At 43.2% G+C, this 16,609-nt stretch overlaps 1 protein-coding gene across 1 annotated transcript in view; it reads right to left on the bottom strand.

Annotated features, from left to right (window-relative positions):
* SLC10A7 (solute carrier family 10 member 7) overlaps positions 1-16,609 on the bottom strand; it is an 872,524-nt gene that overhangs the window by 216,289 nt on the left and 639,626 nt on the right. The gene's annotated exons all lie outside the window — the stretch shown is intronic.

The raw sequence follows: 16,609 nt of genomic DNA on the forward strand, positions 1-16,609 counted from the left end.
CTAGCGCGGATGTGTGCACGCTCCTACATCAGTTTTAGAACTGCCCAGTTATGACTTCTTACTGGAAATGGATTCTGGATGAAATAGATCAACAATTTGACACACAGATCCCATGGTTTACTGCATACACGGTTTTGGTATTGCCTAACCCCTTGACCTATCCACTTAAATCTCGCAAAGAGAGACAGATGGGACTAGCCCTGGGCGCAGCGCTTCCGAATATCTTGACTCACTGGGGGACGCAAACACCCACGTATTTAGGTTGGCTTGACAGACTATGGTTCATCTTAGGGATGGAACAAATAAATGCCACTTCTGAAAATTCTGAGTCCACCTTTGGAGAAGTTTGGAGACCATGCCTCACTCTTTTGTCCACGGAATTCAAGGAGATCACTTGCCAGAAATACCTTTGCATTGTCCGACTTACGGACACAGAATAGATCCCTCTACTGATAATAAAAACAGATTGGCGATACCTCTGTACAACTGACATGCATATAGTTTGTAACAGGAGTACCGGGAGTTGGGGAATGTCAGTATTATGTTATCTTGTATCTTAGATAAACTCCATGTTACATCTAGTATACTGCCCATTGTAGAAGAGCATCAACGAGATTGCGAGTCAATCACACAAAAGACGTATTTTAAGTTATGCAATTGTGCTGTGTAAATATCAACAATAATAATAAAAAGATTTAACCCATAAATGTTATGTTTCACAGAACTGCCCAATGTAATCCATTACCCACTCAAGCTACTAAAGTGTGGGGTTCATGAAACCCCCGATTACCACCACTGTAGCTATACTACTGCATCCCACCACATCATTAACTGCCAATGCCAACTGCTGACCTACCAATCATTCACACTCTCTCGCCCAGGACCACGGATCTTTCTGTAGCACTGCACTCCATTCCAGTCCCATAAATAACCACCAGCACCAATGCAATATGCCCCACTACTACACTATCGACTTTCAGACAATCCCATGACCACTACCGGAAGCAGTTCTCTTCCAAATTCCACCATGGCATTGTCAAGTCAAGTCAAGTCAAGTCAAAAGATTTGTATAGCGCACTACATACCCAGAGGGTTTCAAGGCGCTTAGGAAGGGGAGGAGGATTATTTGTCAAATATCCACGTTTTAAGCTGCTTTCTGAACTCTAGGTGGTTCTGGGTGAGGCGAAGGTAAGCGGGGAGTGAGTTCCATGTTTTAGCAGCCAGGTATGAAAAGGATCTGCCTCCCATGGTGGTCTTGTTGATGCGAGGTATAGTGGCGAGGGCTTGGCTGGAAGAACGTAGTTGGCGGGAGGGGGTGTAGAAGGACAGTCGAGAGTTGAGGCAATCTGGTCCGATGTCGTAGAGTGATTTGTGTGCGTGGGTAAGCAGTCGGAAAGTGATTCTCTTGTTGACGGGTAGCCAGTGGAGGTCTTTAAGGTGACCAGAGATGTGTTCGTTGCGTGGGATGTCTAATATGAGTCTGGCTGAGGCGTTTTGGATTCGTTGGAGTTTCTTCTGGAGTTTAGCGGTGGTACCTGCGTAGAGGGTGTTTCCGTAGTCCAGTCGGCTCGTGACCAGAGCATGGGTGACTGTTTTCCTTGTTTCGGAGGGGATCCAGTGAAATGTTTTTCTGAGCATGCGAAGAATGTTGAAGCAGGAAGAGGATACGGCGCTGGCTTGTCTGTTCATTGAGAGTGAAGAATCCAGGATGACACCTAGGTTCCGTGCGTGGTCTGTCGGGATGGGTGCTTTTCCGAGGGCTTCCGGCCACCAGGAGTCGTCCCAAGCAGAGGGGGATGTGCCTAAGATGAGGACTTCTGTTTTGTCTGAGTTCAGTTTCAGACGGCTTTGTTTCATCCATTCGTCGACTTCTTTCATTCCTTCGTGTAGGTTAGTTTTGGCGGTGCTGGGGTCATTGGTGAGAGAAAGGATTAGTTGAGTGTCATCCGCGTAAGAGATGATGTTGAGGTTGTGTTGGCGAGCGATGGCCGCGAGGGGGCTCATGTAAACGTTGAAGAGGGTGGGGCTGAGTGATGATCCTTGTGGTACGCCGCAGATGACTTCAGAGGCTTCGGACTTGAATGGAGGAAGGCGGACTCTCTGGGTTCTTCCGGTGAGGAACGAGGTGATCCATTCAAGTGCTTTTCCTTGGATTCCGATGTTATTGAGGCGTTGTAGAAGGGTGCTGTGGCAGACTGTATCGAATGCTGCAGAGAGGTCGAGGAGGATGAGGGCGACTGTGTCTCCATTGTCCAGTAGGGTTCGAATGTCGTCTGTTGCTGCGATGAGGGCGGTCTCAGTGCTGTGTTTTGCTCGGAAGCCAGATTGTGAGGGGTCGAGGGATTTGTTGGCTTCGAGGAAGGCGGCGAGCTGGTTGTTGACGGCTTTCTCGATGACTTTGGCCGGGAATGGAAGAAGCGAGATGGGGCGGTAATTTTTAAGTTCGGTGGGGCCCGCTGTTGGTTTCTTCAGAAGGGCAGTGAGTTCAGCGTGTTTCCAGTCTTCTGGGAAGGTAGCGGAGTTGAAGGAGCAGTTGATGACGTCTCGGAGGTGCGGTGCTATGACGGAGTCTGCTTTGTTGAAGATGTGGTGAGGGCATGGGTCTGTGGGGGATCCTGAGTGGATGGAATTCATCAGGCGGATGGTGTCCTCAGTGGAGATTGGGTTCCAGGCGTTAAGGGTGTTCACGGGGGGAAGATGGTCAGCAGATGGTGGGGTGGGTTGGTTTCCGGGTTGGTTGTCAAAGCTGTTGTGGATGTCTGCAATCTTGTTGTGGAAAAAAGAGGCTAGGGAGTCGCAGAGGGTTTGAGAGGGGGTGATGTCGTTGGAATTGGCCGAGGGATTGGAAAATTCCTTGACGATGTTGAACAGTTCCTTGCTGTTGTGGGCGTTGTTGTCAAGTCGATCCTTGAATGCTGTTTTCTTGGCTTTTCGGATCAGTTGGTGGTGAGTGCGGGGGCGCTTTTGAAGGCGTCCTTAGTGCTGGTGGTTGGGTCTTTTTTCCAGGCCTTTTCAAGGGAACGGCAGAGTTTCTTGGACTTCTTGAGATCATCGTTGAACCATGAGGCTTTCTTGCTGCCAGGTTTACTTTGACGTTTTTTCAGTGGAGCTAAGGTGTCGGCGGTGTTGGATAACCATAGGGTGAGGTTGGCGGCGGCTTCGTTAGCGTTAGAGGAGAGGGCTGGGGTGTTTTGAAGGAGCGATGCGGAGATTTGGTCCGTGGTGATTTTGTTCCAGTTTCTTTGCAGGGTATGTTGGAGGTGGATGTTGGGTTTTGGTTTGTTGTAGGTGAAGTGAACGCAGCTGTGGTCAGTCCAGAGGAGCTCCGTAGTGTGGCTGAAGGAGACATGATTGCTGGAGGTGAAGATGGGGTCGAGAGTGTGACCTGCGATGTGGGTGGGGGAGGTGACTAGTTGTTTAAGTCCGAGGTTGGCGAGGTTGTCCAAGAGGGTGGTGGTGTTGCGGTCGTTGATCTTTTCAAGGTGAAAGTTGAGTCTCCCAAAAGGATGTATTCTTTGGAGGGGAGCGCGTGTGGGGTGATGAAGTCTGTGATGTCTTCACTGAATTTTGCGCGGGGTCCTGGTGGTCTGTAGAGGAGGGTGCCTCTAAGTGTGGTCTTGGGGTCGATGTGGATCTGGAAGTGGAGGTGTTCGGAGTTGGCGAGGTTGGCGTCAGAGCTGGTAGAGATGCGGATTGATTTCTTATGGACGATCGCGATTCCTCCTCCTGTGTGGCTGGTACGGTCTTTGCGAGTGATCTTATAGTCTTCAGGGATGGCAATGGTGATGTCGGGTGCGGAGGAAGCATTCATCCATGTTTCTGTCAGGAAGGCGATGTCCGGGGAAATGGTGTCTAGTAGATTCCAAAGGTCAATGGCATGTCTGTGGACGGAGCGGGTGTTGAGAAGGATGCATTGAAGGTGATTGGGGTCGGGGATCTGTGCTGTGGGCGTAGCGGAGATGTTGACAGTGCCGCTGAATTTGCAGGTGACGCAGGAGAAAGGTCCATGGGTTTGTCCAGGGGCGGCTTGGACGCAGTTGGGAGCGCGGCCGGGGTTAAGGGCTAGGAGGGAGGCGGCATCGTAGGTGATGCGGGAGGGCTGGGCGGCGCGAGGGGCAGGGGGTCTGGCGCTGGGCGCGGTCCGGGCGTAGACGGGCTTACCTTTGGCGCACCTTCGGCGCGGTTGGCGCGGACGCTGTGCGTTGACGCTGCGCGCGGGAACTCCTATCATATATGGATGGTGGAGGGGGAGGGGCGAGGGCGTCTCAGCTGGGAGGCGGGGCGGGCTAGGTAACAGGACAACAACAACAAAATGGAGGGCGCTTGGAGGAAAAGTCGAAAAGAGCAGCAAAGTCGCGCTGGCAATGTGAAATGACACAATAATGAAACAATATGCAAAGCGGCATACACAGCGCACAGCAGGCAATTGAATGAGCACAGATATCAGCACAAAGCGTTAGGAAACGATACCGGAGCCAAAGGGAGCGACCACTCGGCTGGGAAGCGTATTAAATACCACAGTACCGCCACACCACTGGTGCAGGCAAGACACCCAATCTCTCTTTACCACTCCAAGGCACCACATTTCTACCCCACAGCCCAACACAGGTGTCCATAGCATTGCATTACCCTCTGCACTGCACTAGCACGCTACTACCAGCCCTTGGCAGAGTACTATCACTCTCTCGGACTGCACTACTACAGGAGTACAACACTATCGTCCCACAATATGAGCTACAACCAAAGTACAACTAGCCTACTATTACTATCAAAGAATTAGACTCCGGCACAGTGATACTACTCCAAAGCACCTCATTCTCGTCCTCACACAACAGCACTATGATCCACACATCAATGCACTACCAACCATTAAAACCACAACAGAAAAGTCACCCAAAACCCCAAGCCTGGTGTATGTAAATCATAAACTGAGGAAATACAGCCTCTCTCTCATTCGCCTCTGGAAAGGACACATGAAGTGGAACAGAACAGATTACATCAGTAATTTAAACAATGAAATCCGAGATCAGATTCCTTTGTTTATACAAGGTGTGCCAATGTGTTAGCTGCCTCAGCTGCTCTAACAAAATGGGTAAGTGCACAAATTATTTCATAGTAGTCAGGGGACAGTCGCACACGTGTACGGGTAATTAGGTCTATGTCAAAAATCAGACATTGACATGCTATCATGCTTTTATTACTATCAACATGTATTTATTAATTTATTTTTATTCTTAATTTATGATATTTCTGTAGCACAGATTTAGCCATAAAAGGATATACCTTTAAAGAAAATATTACGAATATATTAGTCTCAATTGAAAAATGTATAACAAAGAGAACGTAGGATTCACCTGTAACTACCAGGGACAGGAGCATTCATCTAGGGGAGGTGCACATATTAAGGTTATGGTTTATTATGCAACAATCTTTTTTAATAAGTCAATCACCAGGAGTTTCCTAAAGGTAACAGCTATGGTTGCAGCTTCAGCAAGGAAGTTGCATGCTTTGGGTGCTGGGCAAGAGAAGCTTGGTTCCTTGTGTGCACTTTTTTCTTTTTACCCTAGGAGCAGCAAGGAGCAGGCATTGCCTGCTCCTCCTGAAGCAGTCAGCAATTAGTAATCTGGTGTTCGGTAATGGTGTTAGGTTCATATGCCTGGCTGTGCTCCAAAACAGTTTGTGGATTTCTGTGTGTCCTGAAGCGCAGCCAGAGTAGATCTCAAGTGGGAACGATATGATCAATAGGTTTGCTGTATGGGTGGGCCAGCCTTTAGCCCTATTAGTTAAGGGCTGGATTAGCCTACAAATATTGCACTGTTGCTGGTAATTTGAGAACACACCAGAACATACATCGCCCTTCTGAAGTTTTGCATAGTGGGTTTTAGCTTCCTAAGGATGTGAAATTGGAAGAATGCAGCCTTGGATAGCCTTGAGATGCGGAGGACACTGGTAAAGCCAAGAGATGTAGATCAAGTAGATTTTTTGGGAGCAGGGTTGAGCCCCCAGAGATGTTGCACTACTTGAGGTACTACTTCTACCAAGTACTACTGCCTCACGTCTCAAGTTACTTTGTCCAAGCAGTGTTTCAAGAGTTCAGTGGTTAACTGACACTACTCAATCTCACCTTCCAGGGAGGTATTGCTTTGAAGCTCATTCGTAAAGTGTGGAATATGCAGGATTGGTAACAAGATTCCTTACTTCCCTCCCTCCTCCTCTGTGAGTTAGTGCCATGACTAAGATGTATTAGGCATTGACGCAGTTTTGGAACACAGCAAAGACAATTAGAAATCATTGCGGACTTGGAAAAGAGAATCTTTAAAAATGACACAATCGCAGGTGCAAAATCTGCAGTTGACAAAGTGAACAAAGCTATTTTTACAATATTGAATTAAATAGAAAAATCAACAAAAAGCAGAACGATATTAACAATTTCAGTAAAAAGAAAATCCATCCTTATCTTTTAGATTAATTCTACATACAATCCCAACATCAACTAAAGAATCCCAGACCGTGGGAAAGATATAAGAAACAGAAAGTGGTGACTTTTTTAGAATCCTCTGGCAGCTCAGCCGAGGATTCAAATTTGAGTGTAGATACTAGTACTGCACAACGCACACCAGGATTTAACACCGTTTTTTAGGCAAACCCAAGCAGGGGAGATGCCAGGGTCAACAACTGAATTTTCATCCAGGAGAAAGACAAACAAGGAGAATGTTTTACTAATGGGGGCCCGTGCAGTGACATCCATGACCAAAGATACCTTGTCTGAGACTATATCTATTTTTAATCTATCAGATCATTTTTTTATCATCAGCAGAAATCTGCCTACTTAATAAAAGCTTAATATTTTTTTTTGGTTTTATTTTAATAAAGCTTTAATAATTGTTTGATGGCAATCACTTTGATGGATCATTAAGCTGTTTGTGAATTAATGAAAAATACATTTCATAATAATTATAAGTCATTTTCTGACATTGGCAATATATATGCTTTGATATATGTTGATATTCGGACACCCTCCATAAAGCCAATAGTCCCACTTTTTATATTTTGGTGTTCTGACCCTTTTGAGAAAGTCAGTAGCTCTGCCTTACTTAAAATAATACCTCTTATATTCAACTATGTGTGGCCTCAGGAATTTGAGTGCCAGGCCCCGTGTCCAAACCCTCACTGTGCAGCGGGGGGTAGGGTGCAAGGTGTGGCCTGGGGCCAACTGCATGCCACATATAGGTGGGGGCTCGGATGCCTGAGGAGCCTACCCGCAGTGTGCCAGCACAGGGCTAAGCAGGGAGTCGGCTGCCTATACTTTTTTTTTTTTATTTGTTTATTGAAAATGTATATAATACATCACATGTGAACAGTAATACAACTCGGATCAGTACACTACAGCATTCATCATTCGATTTACATAGAGACAGAATATGCTACATAGTCGGATTTGCATAGGTACACAAGATAACATCCGTTAATAGAATAAGGCACATTTACACATTGCTGTGGGCCAGTGGATTTGCAATTAAATAGTTTGTGAGACACTTCCAGTAATCTTTCGACCTTGATCGAGCCGGCAGTTCCTCCTCATATGTAAGCAATTTATCTTGACAGTAGGACATATCACATAACCATTGTTTGGCACTTGGTGTAGTTTTGCTATCCCAACATAGTGAAACTCTACGTTTGGCCAACAACAATGCTACCACACAGAACTTCCGCTTAATAGCTTGGACGTTGTCCACTAGCCCCAACAAGCATACTGGAATGGTGCAAACAACCTCACTTCCCACCATTGTTGCTAATATTTCTGTCACTTCCAACCAATATGCCTGTATTTTCAGACAATACCATGCTAGGTGAATGAAATCGGCTTGATCGTGGCCACACCTTTTACATCTCACATCCAATCTGACACCATATTTGTGTAGTCTCATAGGCGTATAATACCTTTGATGTAAATATCTAAAGTGCCCAAGCCGCAAATTAACATTTGGCGTCAGCATTTGGACCAGAGTGCATGTAGTTTTCCAGCACTGTGCTCCATCTGTCCCTGGCTTTGTGTGTGTCGTGATTTATTTCATTTTGCGCCACTACATATAATCGTGACACCAGGTGTGCGGTGTTTGAAGAAGTGAGTATCAGTTGTAAGGTGTCTAGCTGTCTTGGCTCACTGGGAATGTCTGGATATAGTTTTTTTATCGCTTCTCGCAGCCTATGGTAGGTGAAGCGGAATAGTAATGTCTGATTACTAATGTACGCTATATCTGGGGCTGTTTTGAGGGTACCATGATTGTACATCTCTCCTGCCGTGTCTATCCCCACTTGCTGTAAAAGCCCCATTCCCACTACCTCGTTGGTAACAGAAATTTCAGGGTGATTGTTCAAGGGGAGGGCCGGCGCATACAGAGGTAGCTTATCCGCCATGTGACCAAGTCGTAGCCATGCTGCGTTGGTAGGGTCAATGGTGTTAATATCTTTGCTATGTAAGGGAAGACGTCTATGTGTTACAATTGCATTCAATGGTGTAGGTAGAGCATCCCCTTCTTCTATAGTGGTGTGTGTAAGATATGGGATCTTATGATACCAATAGGTGACGTACTGTGCCTGGGCACACAAGTAGTATAATAAAAAATCAGGCACGCCTAAAAGCTTAATATTTGATCCCAATGAAAAGACAGACGTTTTCAATATTCAGCTGGAACTACTTCAGGAGGTTACAGTTAAAATCCTTTTTCTGAGAAACAAGTTACGGTGAGTATTTTAATCCAACGAAGTTAAGGCCCTACTCTACGTTCAATTGTCCAACCAATAAGATGCCAGTTGAGCTTTTGGAATTTGAGAGTATAGTCTCAAATTTGAAAACTAAACATGAGTATATCTCATATAATATCAGCCTTGAAGAGAGGCACGCTTTGCAGACAATGGGATTGCGATTCACAACCTTACATCCTAAATAGCAGATGTTATGCAACAATTTTCCAATCCCACCCATTACAAACTCCTTCAGGGTTTGGTTTCCTTAACTCCAGGTTACCCCAGACACCAATTTCACTCATTCTCTCCAAGATCCATAACAAATGCCCAACACGTGCCAGGGAGACCCACTGTATCTGGTTGTGGCTCAGTCCTGGAGCCCCTCAGCATATATATTGCTATTTTCATCAAAGAATTCCTAGAATCAACTCAAAGTTAAGCCTGCAATAGTAGTGATATGATTAGCCTATGATTATATGAATATAAGTCTATGGGAAAGATAGATAGCCAACATTATTTTCATCTGGACGGGCGACCAGACAACTTTGATAGACTTTTTAAGCTGGCTTAATTCCTTATCTCCCGAACTGAAATCTGCAACCCATTCCAGCAATAATTTCATAGATTTATTTTAGATCTTACCATAGCGATAATTGATGGTAAACTGGGAACTAACCCATACCAAAATCCAACTGCCCGAAACACTTTTACAATACTCAAGTCATCATCCAAAAGCATTGAAAGATGACCTTTCATTTTGCCATGAATTGTAAATTCAAAAATAATCATTTTCATGAGGTAGGCGATACCCACGTGGACTTGTGAAGTGGTCCCTGAAAAGGGCTTGGTACTACCCCGGAGAATATTTATTGACCTCTAACGAGAAAAAGAGTATGGATTTAGTTGATTGGTCACCACCTTCTACATGCAAAGTAATGTTATTAACAAAATCATCAGAAAACATTGTCCATTATTATAATCAATTGCGGTTTCGAATGAACCACTGCTCATTTCCTTCAAGAAAGGAAAATATTTTAGAGATTATTTGGTTCATGCAGACATGTCCAGAATGCCAACTGATTCAGCATCCCTATGGGGACAAAAGAAGATTATGGTAGATTTCAAATGTGGTAATTGTGTAATGCGTGAGTCCACATTTCACCCAAAATAATTCAAACATGGGGAGCTACCTATACCCTGAAAGATCATACAAACTGAAATTAACACAACATTATTTATGCTATTTGGTGCCCATCTGATTATATTTATACAGGACAATCAAAACAAAGACTTTGCATTACAAAAGCAGGATATGTTGCAATGTCATTTCAGCACCGTTGGTGGCGTAATTTGTCAAAAACATTAGGTGGCAACTCATACCGATCAATTAATCTTTGACCTATAGCTCTGCCCCAAATGTTTTGAGTATTTTTCCACGATGCGACATCAAGTGGCCATGTTTAAGTCCGAGCATAGCGCACCTCACGCTTAGGATCCTTTTAGTTCCTGTTGGTTTCCAACTAATGCAGACGCCTCCCTGAAGCAGACTTCAGTAGCTCGCAGGTAATTTAACTGTTTGAGTTAACAATTGCTCAATCCCTGGTCATAAACTCATTTATTTTTCAAAGGTGTTTATGGCTTATCACAGTCACTGTTTTTAGGCACATTGCATTTCTTTTTTGACTACATTAAATGTGTCGTCTCATATTTTTTCACATTTGACTTTAATTGATCTATGTACTGTGAGTATTGATGTCATACTTTTTTTCTCGTTCAATTCAGTTGCATTGGATTACTCATGTATTTGCTAATTCGGATGCTACCCTTTTTTCCTCCTCTTTTTCTTCTGTTTCAGGATTGACGCTCTTGCTCATCTAAACTATTTCTTGTCCGGCTGATGGCCAGCTCAGTTATTAGGGTCAAAGCGCTGTCAGCACTTTCGACAATCGGAAAAGAATATAGAGATTTGTACCCATTATATGAAACATTGTGCTGTTCCTTTGTTGTTTCTTTTCCTTTTTACACACACCATGTACAGTTTTCCATTATACTCCGTGTTTGATCGGTTGAGCACGGAACACACTGATTAATTGAAATATGATCAACTGTGAAACAAATATATTAAACTATTTTGATACTAAAGAGTGGGCTTACTCTTGTCTTTGTTCTTTGACAATTCATAAAGGAGTTTCTTGTTGAAAATCATAATTGATGATTCGGATATGCATAACTCTTATGTTTTCTACTTGGAACCTCTATAGCACATTTAAATAGTACTACCCCTGCTGGTTGGGCTGCTCTGTTGTAACAATCATTAATAAGTTCGCAAGGTATGCAAACATTTTATATGGGTGTTTTCATTGCTATGGTTACACTCTTGGTTCCGTTGCACACCTTTCCATGAGGAGTGGAAAAAGTATCAACAACTACAGTCAGCACATCAAGTGGCATATAAATTAGGGCTCCGGTTTTATGGTATTTATGTTTTTAATAGTTCCGTCTGTATTTCCCCATATTTTTTTTGCCATCTTATTGGTATTTATCCATATTTATTTCGCGTTTTGAGACTAAATGGAGATGTAAAATGGCATATTTCCACATTTAACTCTTAGATGTGCAGTCATACATGGATGCCTCTCGCGTTTAACCAAATTATGCAGGCACATATAACAAAACACTACACCCATAGGTGCATATTCGAGTTATACTACAAAAGCATGTGAACATATGCCTGTATTTAAGAAAATCTGATCTTGTTTTGTAAGTCCCTATTCCGTCTGTCTACTCAGTTTGTGCCTGGAATTCATAAAAGATATCATGTTGAGCCACTCACAAGAAGCACAATTTTCAGGATTTTTCTGTTTTTAAAAATAAATACAGACAGGAAACACATTGTTTTCTGTCTGTATGTATCTGTACAAATCAGTAAAAACGGAAAACTGGGAGCCTTACATATAATATACCTCTGATACTGCCATGCAAGAGGCAGAGTTGCGGCTGAACCTGCGTTTCCAATTGGTACAATTATAGAGATATTGCAGCAGGAAAAGCTTTTCAAGATCAATTTGAAGCCTGAAGGATAATTCATAAGTTGAGGACTCTGCTGGAAATTGTATCTATTGGAAATACTGTTGTTTTTTGTGTTATTACCATCAACAGCAATACTACTATTGGTAGTTCCTGGCTGGTATTCGTCATATCTAAAACTAAACCAATAAATTAAATCCACGAAAACAGCATCAACAAGGGATTGGAAACAATTACAGCAATCTCTTATTAAACGGAGTATTTAAGATCACTCAAACCAATCATGCCTTCTCGGGTGAGGATACCCAACTCCATGCTGTTAAACCGGAATGAGTGCAGGGTGGCAGACTACCACAGTGCAGAGGTCTATGGAGGCGTGGCAGGGAATGCCCAGCAGATGTCTGTGAGGTAGAAAGATGGAGAGATTTGTAAGGAACCAGGTACTAGAACCTGTAGGGAGGGAGACAGGCTAGAGAGATTAAAATAACCTTTCCAAATAATTGGTAGGATTGGATAATCAACTTCATAACCTTTAGTGGACGATTCAAAAAAACTATGCAACTCTGTAAATGTGACCCTGGGTCAGCTGGTTGCATTTCCTGTCCTTTTCTGATGTCCGGTCCTGTTTTATTTCCACTTGCTTTTGGAATCATCTCCTTTCTATGAGCAAAGGTTTGGTCGTATTTACAACAGCTTTATAAGATGTGGCAGACAGGACACCACATCCCTACTTTTCCTCAGGACCCCATGTCGACAACTTGGTCAAAACCTACATGAGACTGTATGTTACTACACATGTACGGGTTTCTTCACTTTAAATCGAAAAAGAACTCATCAGCACTGAAATATGCACCTAGCAGGCTAACTATTAATATGATTAACAGCGCGTATCACAAATATCTAACAACTTCTCATTATAATTTCTGACTGTTTTCTATTAGCCTGTACAGAATTAAAGCAGCCGGTACATGGCCCGGTGACTGGGACGTTACAGATCACCGTCCATACTGTGGATTACTGCATGACTAAATGCGAGGACAGTAATCCAGAAGCCAATGACAGAGGGATGAAAGAATGGTGAAACTATTAACATCAACGGCAGAATCTTAATGTTGCATAACACCACACAAAGATTTAGATTGCTAGTAAACTGTTTTCCCTGGAATACTGTCTGACAGGGCAGATTATAACTTGAGACCTACAGTATTGGGGCAAATAGCGTTGAATGGGTGACTAACATGGGGAACTAGCACAAAATCCTCGTACAGTGTGGACGGTAGTAGTAAAGACTAGTCCTCACTCTTCTCACAGATGTTTACTTGCATTGTAGGGGTGGTGGAGCCAACATCACATATGACCGAAGAGTCGTTTGCTTGCATCAACAATACAAAGCGAAGGTTTCTAGGATCACAGAACCGGTCTCATCAATACCAGAAATTAATTGAAGTCTGGGTAACTATTTTGCCTGGACACGTACTGAAGGGTCAAATTATCACTTGACCGTTGAGGAACTTAATATACAGGAGCAAGACACTTTCAAATCGTAGCACAGTGAACAACTCAAAAAGGGGACGAGGGATGCATGAGATCAGGACAGGAATTATTCATAAGGGGACATCTAGCATTATGAATAATTAATCAGGAAAGGGTCCCAAATCTTTTTAAAGACTGCTAATGTACCTTGGTGCTCATAAATATGTATTGCAGAGATACACGATGTGAGCATTATTTATGCAGGTACATGTTTATTTTTTCGTCTCGTGGCTCTATGTCTGCACTTGCTCATTCAGCTCGCTGCGGCTTAGAGACTTTGCCATCAATCAGCCTGGGAATTTGGACTCCATTGAGGTTTTAGAGAGAGCGAAGTTTTGCGCCGAGATTCAATGGTAATGGCTTTGCCGCTTGGGCTCTTGGTGGATCTGTCCCTTCACGCACTGTAGAGTGGAACAACAATACCAAAACTGACCTCTGTGGTTCACTTTCCAGGACTGAACCTTGTCCTATAATGCAAGTTGCAGAGTTATAATAATCACTGTGATCAGCAAATATTTTAAAGTCAAAATCACTGTGCTCCATAATGTTAACAATCTGCCTTTGCACTGTAAGTCCATTCCCGGGGAACTCTCCTGGCAAGCCGAACAAGTTTTAACCCCTTGCATGCGGATAACGGCCCCGAGCCGTCATGCACTACGGTGCTCGTGTGCTGATGACGGCTGGGGGCCGTCATAAACCCGCCTACTCGCGAATCTGCCGCACAGGCGCAGAATCGCGGCCGCATGGAAGGGGTTAATACGTGTGAGGCTAATACAGAGAGCAACAGGGGCAGTGTAAATCGCAGCAGAAGGTCTCAGTCCCTTCACATAAGATTTCAGTCTAAACCAGACTAAACAAGTTGCCTATTCGTCACAACGTAGACGAGGATATGTCAGAGAAATGTTTTAATAGCTACACTGGCACTGCTTTAAGTGAAAAGATGGAGCTATAAACAAAAGTGTAATGCATTATTAGTATTGTCTATTCTCATTGAGTATTTTGCATAAAAGGAATGGTTATGCGCATGAGACAATTCAGCTTGCTGTTTGAAGTGAAGAGGGATGAGAGGATTGCTGTCAGGACGGAGGATACTCCCTCCCACATTAATCAGTCCTATTCACAAAAGTAATTTCTGAACCAAAGACGAAGTGGAGCAGTGGAACCTTACCATATATTTCGTTTTGTGGACCCTCACCTGCTCTATTAGTGCAATGCTTCATCATCTCATCCTGGTCCCTAGTAATCGTGATGGGCTAGACCTCTGTGGAGGGACCACTTTGGATATTTCTTCTGGGTCTATATATGTAAAGATAAAAATACCTAAGAACTATCCCGTTTACCCTTTATGTTGCATGCTCCATGTGTGATTCTAACAAACAGCCAGGAACTGGGACAGAAGTAAGTAGGCAAACAAATGACATGAAAAGCTTGACGGATATGTGACTAAAGGGGCATATCCCACCCATTCCTGATATATAGATAATATAAACATATTGCACTATCCAATGCAACGAGTATTCTGGGCTAAGTAAACATGCATTTTATACTCTTATTCCCAAAAATACACCTGACGGGTAGAGAGGTGACTAAGAAAAAAAAAAGAATTACTGTTGCCGTTTGTCCTCAGTGGCCTTAGATAAAAGTTGAAATTTTTTGTCAAATGTAGGGTTGCATGGATAATTATCTCCCTAGGCACCCACATCTTAAATTTTAATTGTAAATGGGGCACCAGAAATAAAGGGGGGGAAAGGGGTATCCCTGCGATATTTTTATCTTTAAATCTATAACCTGAGAAGAAATCTCCAAAGTACTACCTCCACCGAGGTCGAGGCCATCCTGGTTTATAAGGACCAGGAGGAGACCTGATGATGAAGCAAGCCACTAACAGAGTGGGAGAGGGGCTTCAAAACAAATAATGAATATATGCCAGGGTTTCACCACTTCACTCATGAAGCAACTAATTCATTAAAGTTATAACTGTTCTTCATTTATTGAAAATGTGATTTACCCACAGAAGGGTAGCATTGTTTAGATTAGAGCATTCTACCATAAGGGTAGGGAAAAAGATGTCATGGCCAAAAACAAGACTTTCAAATGAATGAGAAAGCTATTGAGTGGCAGGTCCTTTTTCAGCAGCAACCACCTATGTGTCACAGTAGTTGCAGCTGCCTCCACCAAGTTGTAATTGGTTAATGGTAATCAATGTCTCTAGGAGATTGATGGCACCAGACTAGCAAACTCAGGCAGTGTATGCTTCTGGAGGAACTGGGAAGAGCCTGTCCTGCTGATCAATGGACTGAAAGTTTTGAGATGAGAAGCAGTGAAAGCCTGATCTAAAGACTGACTTGGGAAATAAAGGGGCCTCAAATGGACATTCATCTCAGATGCATATTAAAACACTACATGTATGATGATGTGACAGATGATAGCAGTCCACTCTGGGTGACGAAATCGGATTCTTGTTGTGGAATCAAAAATCATACCAGTAAACTAGATCCTCTAACATGAGATCAACAAATGACTGGGAAGATACACCGATATTAAGCAGGGTATTTAAGAAAACATAAGATCTTTCAAGTGTTCTAGAGAGAATGTACTCAGATTGGCCAGTCACACAGGTGAGGATACTGATATTGTGATCAAAGCAAATACCTTGGTTATCCTAGCTGAGCTGCAATCAGGACAAAGGGCAAATTACCATACAGAGGGCGGTTTTCTCTCTCTCTAAAGAGCTAATAAACTGAAGGTGGGCCACCTGAGACTACAAGATAAAAACAGATCACCAACTCCGACCATCAACAGGCTGTCAACAAGTGGACCTGAGTTGGTGGCAACATCTAGAACTTCTGCAGCAGCAGGTTCCTTTTGCAGTCTGTGGATGTTTTATAAACAGCAACAAAGTAAAATATTTGGAAAATGCTGAACTGCCATGACAAAGCGTAAGGTTACACACACGCTCTACTGGGTGAGCAATACCATGAACATTAAACACCTCAACGGAACGTGGTTCAGTATTCCCAATAATTAAAAATTGGAGAGAAGATATTAACCATATTTAAGATCAGTAATTCATAACATTTGTCATATTTGTACTAGCTGATATTAGTGCATTTGGTAGAAGACTGGACAGTCGTTTCAGGACTGTGCTGTTGTGACTGTCACAGAATAAACAGGATCAAGCATTCCCATAGATAGGAACACTTCTAGTGGAGATTCAATAGCAACTTTACACAAGTTTTTATATCTTTTTTTTTTTTTTTTGGAAAACCTTTATTGACACTTCAACCAGTTACATGTATGG

The sequence above is a fragment of the Lissotriton vulgaris genome, chromosome 3_1, assembly GCF_964263255.1.
Source record: "Lissotriton vulgaris chromosome 3_1, aLisVul1.2, whole genome shotgun sequence".
Classification (NCBI taxonomy): domain Eukaryota; kingdom Metazoa; phylum Chordata; class Amphibia; order Caudata; family Salamandridae; genus Lissotriton; species Lissotriton vulgaris.